Here is a 9,165-nt window from a genome sequence, read left to right on the forward strand (position 1 = left end):
AATTTAGGGAAAAATAAGAATTAAAATTATTCGAATCATCACTTCAATTATCACTTGTCACGTAGTCCTACTATTTATGTGGCTAAAAATCGAATTTCAAGATGTAATTATTAAAAGTTTAATGGTTTCAACATTTAGATATTGGTTAACTCTATATTGTGATACAATTGCGAAAAGGTCATTACTCAATTGTTTCGACCTAGAAATGTGTAGTACATAATTTTCCTAAAATATGACTAGCATATTTATAATCATAGTCCACTACAGGGGTCAACAGTCATGATGACTGTCATCATTGTGAGTCTAGTAATCGTCGAGCGTTACAAAACGTCTCGTCACAACCGTTATGGAGCTGGTGAGGTTAATGAGGTATGAGAATCATTTTGAGTCCTTCAACCTATGGGGAATGCATCTTCCAACTATAAATGAATGCCACACTTGTGTTGATTGTTGAATCTTGGAGGGGGCAAAATTTTTGTATTTATTCGTTCATTTTCCATTTATTGATTTTTATGTGCTTGTTTGTCTATTTTATGTGTTTGTTCATCGCTCTCAATTCTCATGATTGATGTTTCTATTTTTGCAATTGAGTTATTTTAAGTGAGACAATTTGAATTTATCTTAGACTATAATCTCCATCTAACATATTGTAATTCAAATACTATGATTTTATTACATCACCTCAAAGAGTATATCCACTTAAATACTCTATCCCTCCACCATTTAAAGTACCTTTTGCCATTTTTATTTTATCTACGATTTATAAAACCATTTACTTTATTCCACTTTTAATGTGTGAATCCAATATGCCACCAACTTTTTACACTCATAAATCAATATAAAACTAATACTCCCTCCGTTCCATAGTAATGGAGGCAATTCTTTTCGGAACGGAGATTAAGAAAAATTGTGTTAGGTGGGTTAAGTAAAGGAAGAGTAAAGTAGGAAATGAAAAAGGTAGAGAGATGTAGAGAGAATAAAGTAAGAAAGAGTAAATAAGTGAGAAGAAATGTGTTGACTTTTACTAAAAAGAGAAATACAATAATGGACGTACTGAAATGACAAAATGACTCTATTACTATGAAACGGAGGGAGTACTTTAAATGAGTCTCACATTCCACTCACTTTCTCCTTTTACTTTTTTTTATAAAGTCGAACAATTTTTTAAAATCTGTGCCGAGTCAAGATGACTCTATAAATAGTGGATGGAGGGAGCATTACATGCTACCAAAAGCTAATCACCCACTAAACTATGTGTGACAAGCTAGGGAATTAAGCAAAAAAGAGATGTATGATGAAATGAATATTTTGCAATGAAAGCAAAAAGGATGAGAAAGTAGAAATTGGTTAAATGCATGCATAGGTAGGGTGCAGACCCTCGTCACATCATCCCATTGGAATCCATCCCATTGAAAGGATATGAAAAAGGACAAGGATAAGAATTGATGAGTGAGAAAGAGAGATATATACACATTTTATAGAGATGGAGAGAGTGTGAGTTTGTACGTAAAGGAGTGATGGAGACGTGTCAACGGTGGGTGTGCGGCCCACTTACCACTACTATGGTCCCCAGACAAAACAACACATTTATTGCTTTTTGTTGTATTAACATTCATTAGCTATATGATAGCTTAATCTCGAGATAATATAAGATGAGTAATCGCTTCTTGGGTTGTTTAATCTTTGGTAAACTTGGTTCGATTTGACCTTGTTTAATCTTTGATAAACGAGTTCATTTGGATATGGTAGTATTGTCTTGTGATTAGGTTTATCTATGTTCTAAAAAAGCTCATTTGAGCTTACATAGTACAAGCGAGCCAATTCGGCAGATTTGTTTGAGTCTGGTGGTACTGTATCGTTAACTTGTCTTGTGGAATAATTTACTGTAAAAAAAATACTCCGTTCGTTTGCGTAAAACAAGTTACATACTAGTAAATGACACAAGATTTAATACAAAATTAATAAAATAAAAGAGACATATGACTATTCTCATTGGATGATGGAGTACGAGATACTCCATTTATAGGTGTAAGTACTATAGTTTCTACTCCCTCCGTATTCAAAAAATAAAAATATTTGAAACGACACTGGTTTTAATGTATAATAGGTAAAGTACATGAGAAAAATTGATAAAGTAAGAGAGATGAAAAGAAAAATAAGTAAAGTAAGAGAGAGAAAGAGAAAAAGTTGTGCAAGTAGAGTTAGTGTATTGTGGGGTGCATGTTATAAAATAGAAAGATTTTAAAGTTTCTATTTCTAAGGAACAACCCAAAATGAAAATAGTTGCTATTTTTAAAAAAATTGAGGGAATATAAAATCATATGATTACATACATATCAAATAATCAATCATTTACAAAATTCGTTTAAGTTTGAATAAGCTCGTGAGGTCTGAAGTCTAATAACGAACACTCGAGACTCCACTATACACAACAATTATAAAATAAAAACTTATTGAATTCACGTACAAATTCAATGGTTATAGTCAGAGTATGTATATATATGTCCAAGAGAATACAACACCATATCAAATATTCAAAAATCAGAAAATAAATTCATAGCAATATGGAGTAATATATAAAGTAGAGAAAGACACACAGTGGAGGGGGAGTGTGTGTATTGCTGCCGGGTTAGATAGAGCGAGATGTAAATGAGAAGTGGTTCGTTTCCCCTTTGCCGACAGGGATAGGGTGGGACCCATACACTCTTTATTTTTTTCTAATAATTCACCATTCTGATATTTTTTTCCTGCCATTCTTCAATTTAAAGATAACATTATTATTCCATTATTGCACCAAATAACTAGGCTAGATTTTCTCAATTAATTTGGATGTCAAGCACACGAATTGTGCCACTCACACTTGACTCATCTTTAAGAGCATCCGCGAAGGTGCAAGAGAGTGCACCGGACCGGAGCACGTGATGCAAGCGGAGATGCAGGTTGAACTGCGTCTGCCGCCTTGCCTACGGACCTATCAGAATCGAACATATATCAAAAGTGTAGGATATTGATTATTTGATAACTGACCGATTCTAATTCAGTTAGAGATTAACTTGTAACTGACCAATCGAATAATCAATTCTATTTTTTTAAAACTCTTACACATTAACAAGGTCTTATTTTCTTTTTTTACCTTTCTTTTTTTACTTTTTATCTATCCGTTTTAGAGTCTAGATCAAGTTGCAAATTTTATCCATCCATCATTTTTATGTTAAGACAAAGGATTCGTTTAGCCTTCGTATATAGTTAGGGTCTATATACCACTAATGACAAGTCTAGAAAACAAAACTTGTGATTTTAAACCTGATGAATAAACTCATTGTTGAAATTGGAATAAGAGGCAGTCGTCGCAAGCAATGAATGCTAGAAGAAGAAAAAAAAGAGGACCTTGGACGGAACTATCACATTGTACTATCAACGACAATCCAAAGAGCAAATCAATAGAATTTTCCGACTTTCATGTGCGACAGTGAAATCAGTCAATTCAATACTCAGATTGCAATTATATACAAGCAATAAAAGTCCTAATATAATTGCATACAATACAATATTCTCAAAATTTCTCCCTAATATAATGACATACAATAGAATATTCTCAAATTTTCTCCAACCTAATCCCATGTGGGCGAAATCGTTTTATTTCTTTGTAAAAGGACACCATATGGCATATTAATATACTACTATTAAATTGTGTTGTAAGAACGGTAAAATGTAGTAATAATGAGCTGTAATTAATGTTTTATATTCACGTAGCAAACCTAGTGGTGTGATTTAGGTTTATAGACTTCACTTTTTTTCTATAAACTGTAGCCTACACTATACTTGTAATTATACGTTCACACGAGTCAACTGTTGAATTAAGTTTTACCCCCTATATGCATTCAACCTACTAGGGTTTTAAGCTATTAATATGAAATTTTCAAATTTATAAGTGTATTGGTTTTCTATGTTCTGTGGGAAAAAAATGATTTTTTTTTTAGAAATTAGGATTCGAATTATGAAGGTCGGTTTTCTAGTGCAGTTATTTTTACCATCAATATCATAGTAATGAACCTTTTATTTTAGTCAATTAATTGAGAAGAAATTGACATGTAACTCAAAATTAAATATATTAATTTTTTTTATGTGTCAAAGGATGGAGAGAAGGATTCACACATATTTTATGATTAACCCAAATGATGTTTTACATGTAAGCTTTAGAACTTAATCTAAGAAAAACCTATCTTGGTATATAATTTACAAATTTTAATACCCTTATAAACACATACAAAATCTATGTGAATAGACATATTAAATTTTTCACTACCGGGAATTTGATAAAAAAAAATCATGGACTTCGGCTAATAGAATCCATAAATACATGAGTACGTACGTAGATGTTCGTATACTATCGTGTAATAACTCGTTTTGAACCCGAATGCACGAGCATTTATGCATTCATTAGTATAGGATAATTTCGTTGTGTGTTCTCTTTATGTTTTTTCAAAAAATTCGAATTTTTGCCTAAAACATAAATGGCTAGGATTAGTAATTTAAGCCTAGTTATAAAAAAAATATAACTCAAAATCACAGCACAAAAAAGAATCATGACCTGTAAATAGTTGGAAGAACAAACTTGATTACTTTCATAATTGCAGCTTTTGATTATAAATTGACATTAATATTTAATCATATTAATTTTTTTGGGGTACACAGAGTATGTATGTATGGGTAGTTACTGCTCCAAAATCTCAGTAATTGACATAAAGCAGAAGATTGCAGTGGATATAAAAAAAAATATTGTGCATCAATTGTGGGAATTTTAGGAAAAGAAAACATTACTTATATAATACTACTATTAATATTTAATACTCTTGATTGGAATTGCCCCAACGCTGACACCAGCTTATATAGTTATATATGCATTGGAACAACACTTGATTATTTTTAATTCAGTCTATTTAATTTTGTCCAAAGAAGAACATCATAAACCCGCGGGTATAGATGCTTGAGCACATTAAATTAGTAAATGCAAGAGAAATTAAAATTTTTTTGTACACTTGTGTGTAAATCCCAAAGGTATGTCTTATCATGTTGGTAAAAAATACTAACCAATAGTATTGATTACATGTGTGTATACATATATGTGTGTGTGATTGTGTGTGTAAATATGCATGCTTGAGGCACATCGAATTGGGTGTCATTTATATAAGTAATAATACTATTTTGTAATTAGGCTCCACATTTCCAAGCTTCCATCTCTAGGGTTTATACTCCACATGCCAAACACACACACACACATATGGATCAAATGCTCATATTGACTATTTGTCTGCCAATATTTTCTTTGATTTAGGTGAGAGTTGAAATTAATCTCAATAAATGTAATAATACATTTTGTCATGATCAATTACACTATCAAGATAAAGGGTTCTTTACACACTAAAGTTTGAGGTATTTATGCATAGCTAATCACACTTCCAAGATTTCTCAAAACACCTATGATAGAGAAAGAGTGCAAATTACAAATTGTAATTAATAGTAATGATTTATACTTTTTCTCAAGTCACCATTATCAATGCATAATTTGATAGGTGTGTTACATAACCTACAAAAGTACTTAAGTTTACTCAAGGTAAAATTCTTTAGGGTAAAAAAAACCATGATCCCCAAAGGAGTTATTTAAATGTCAATATTCTATAATTTGAAATTCTAGATTTAAATGCCAATATTCTATATTTTAAAATTCTTTACTTAATTTTGAAGCATGCACCTACCTAATGATTTTGTTTTAACCCTTGCCCTCCCCACACACACTCCACTTTTAAAAAATAACGAGTTATTTGTATCATTGAGTTATTCGTAGCATAGAGTTATCGATTTCGCTACAACATATGCACTATAACTAGTTGTACGTGTTCCTTATTTCCATGTGTAATTTCTATACATTTGATATGTAGTCGTCCACCAGGTCATATAGGTTGAAGTAGATTCCTCTTCAGGGTGCAATAATAGAATTTATGTGCGACCCGTTTAGATCATGAGCTGAAACAGAAGCCAGAGGTAGAATTGGAAGAAGTGGTTAGGCTTAAATTCAAAGATGAGAAAGAATTGAGGTGGTCCAGCTAATAGAGATTAAAAGAAATGTAAGTGTATACATATGTTTGGCTGTCCAATTTGACAAATTGCATTTATGCATATGTTTCTTGAATTTATTCTTCGATGTCTCAACAGCCCACATGGCACGTGACCACAAGAAAATTGGCCACTTTTATCTTAATTTCTTTTATATCTCATTAATTATAAAATATATTTCCAAGGCTAACCTGGATTAAATCAGGCCTGGAGAATGAGGCTGATTAGGTTGACCCTTTGGACCAAATTCCAAAGATTTTATTCAATTTACTAATGTGATTGGAATTTGGGAGCTACTCATGGCTACAACTATCTGTCTAACTAGTAATTTTACATAGCACAAAACCCTAGATAGGTTAAATACTATACTTAGTGTATTTTATTATTATAAATTAGTGGAAATGCATTGGGGAGTGAGATTATTATGAATATTGTTGGGTTGGCGACCTAAAGATGACAAAAGCTTGGTCATGCAAAGTGAGATTAATTGGGAAAACCACCATAGGTTTCAAAGTCTATTATTAGTTTAATAAATCAAGGTGAGATGCTTCTACCCTTAATTTAAAGTATTATAATTGATCTAAACTAACGAGATATATTTGATTAATAGTAATAATTAAATTGAAGCTCGATTCGTGAAACTATAGTGCTCACAATTAATTTAACATACACGAAGTTAGGTGGGGCTAGTTGAATGCTAATCTTCAATAAAATTGGTTGATTTTTAATTAAATATATCAAAAAAATCAACTAATTTTTTTTAATTTAATGGGTAAAAACGAGCTAGCATCTTATGGCTTTGTATTTCATCGCAAAAGGCAAGAATTGGGTCTGTCATCATATGTGTGATTTGTTTGTCTAATTTATTTATATCAAGCTTTATCATATTTCAATTCATCATACTGAATTTGCAATTCCAAAGAGAGAAAAAAACATGTAGTACCTTTTTTGTAGATGATTTCAATAATAAAATTTAAGATATCAAAATCAAAATAAATGTATAAAATTAAACGGATAAGTACTATACGAGAACAATGCCCATGTTTCAATTTAATTGTGTGCAACATAACATTTATATGTCTATGACTATAATGCATAACACTATTCCATTTTCTCTCCAATTTATTTTCTCATATATGACCCATTTTTCTGTTGATTATTTATTTAAATTTGGTTGATTTTTGAATGTGTTATAGTCACAATAATCTCAAAATTTTCCGATTTAGGAAGGGTAGAAGTGTGAATCCATTGAATTTATCCAAGAAAAAATTAAAATGAGGCAAACATCTCTATTGGTATTTGAAGAGTAGCACACACACATTTCAATTCATAAACATGCATAGTCTTCAAAGCCCAACATTTCGAGTCACTCAATTGTCACACCACATGCAATTAGATTAAAAATTCAAACAAGATTGATTAGATAAATGATTAAAAGGGGAGAGATTCAATATATATCTTTGAAACATTAACTTTATATTATATAATTTAGATTCAATTATCGAATATTCGCACGCATTAGACTTATATCATTATTGTAATAATGAATTAGTTTGTGTCATGTGACAAGATCTTGGGATTGAGTCTCTCTGCACGAGCTCAAGGACTAATCTTATCTTACCAACCCCAAGAAATTTAATTATTAATTAAAGATAACCTATACATTTAAATTTATTAAAATCTTTGTACAGTATCAAAATGTGTAGAGATCATTTTATTGTTTTTGTTGCACATGGATTATGGTTATTTAAGTGTTTCTTTCATTTATATTCCCCTCAAGATATCTTATCTTTTATTATCTCTTATAGTATATAGAAGTACTATTTAATTCTTTTCTATAACTTGAAGTACATTAAAAAAAAAAAAAATTGTAGTATTCAATAAAATAAAGGTCTAGTATATATTCGATCTTAAATGCAAGAGTTTAATTACAACACCCCAAAATGGTTACAAGTGCAGTTGTACACAAATATGTTCTCCATAATCTTGTTTTCATATTTTCTAATAGAGTATGTGTTACAAGAAAATTAAATGGACTTTTAATTAATGCACTAATTTTTAAATTTCAATTGTTGAAGTGGGCCTTATGCAAGTGCTAGTTTTTCTCTTCCATTAATCAACAAGCCCATGACCAATATCTAAGTCAATATAATAAGTCGAAGTATAGTTTTAGCATAAAATTAAAATCCCACATCGAAATTCTTACAATAAAAAGACATGTACATATAGACATGGCAAACAAGAATAGTTACGACCTTACTTGAACAGGATCTGTTCTATAGGCTGGACTTGTTTTCTAGTAATTCTTGAAATTTTCAGTCAATTAATGGACATGCCACTTAATCACAAAAAAAAAAAATTATTTCTTTGCTCATTTTCCCTTTAACTTTTTATTTGTTTAGAAAATATAACGGGATTAATTCTACCAAACAAAGTGAAAAATGTTTTTTTTATAGTTTAAAATATGTTCCCTCTGTTAGAGATGAGATATGTTCTTGTAATAGTGGCATATAGCATTTTTCAAATTAATCTATATATGGAATATGGCAGGATTAAGCTTGTCTGATTAAAATAAAACTATAATGGTCCTCTGTTATTTAAATTTTGAAGCGGGCCTCTTTTAATAGATGGGCCTTATGCAATAATGCAATGAAATATAACAACCTTTATTTTTTAATTATGGTAACCAAACCCAAAAGTGAACTCAATGGAGTGCAATTAGTAGGCTAGATTTACACTTAGATTAAAAGTTCAAATCATTCAAGATACATAACAAGTCCTATAGTAACTTCTCTTTAGACCAATTTCTATAACTCTTTTGCAATATACTATCCACACATGACTAATTAAATTTAGGGATATTGGTAAATACTATCCACACATGACTAATTAAATACTTCTCTTTATGGATATCATCAAACTTTTAAAAAGTTGAATTTTTTCCACGAATTTTAAATATTACAAACTTATCCCGGATTTGTTTTTTCCCACGAATGAAAAAATTAATGTTATTTTAATAGATTGAAGAACAATTTTGGAGGGTGTGCTTCA

This window comes from Salvia hispanica, chromosome 4 (genome assembly GCF_023119035.1).
Source record: "Salvia hispanica cultivar TCC Black 2014 chromosome 4, UniMelb_Shisp_WGS_1.0, whole genome shotgun sequence".
Taxonomy (NCBI): domain Eukaryota; kingdom Viridiplantae; phylum Streptophyta; class Magnoliopsida; order Lamiales; family Lamiaceae; genus Salvia; species Salvia hispanica.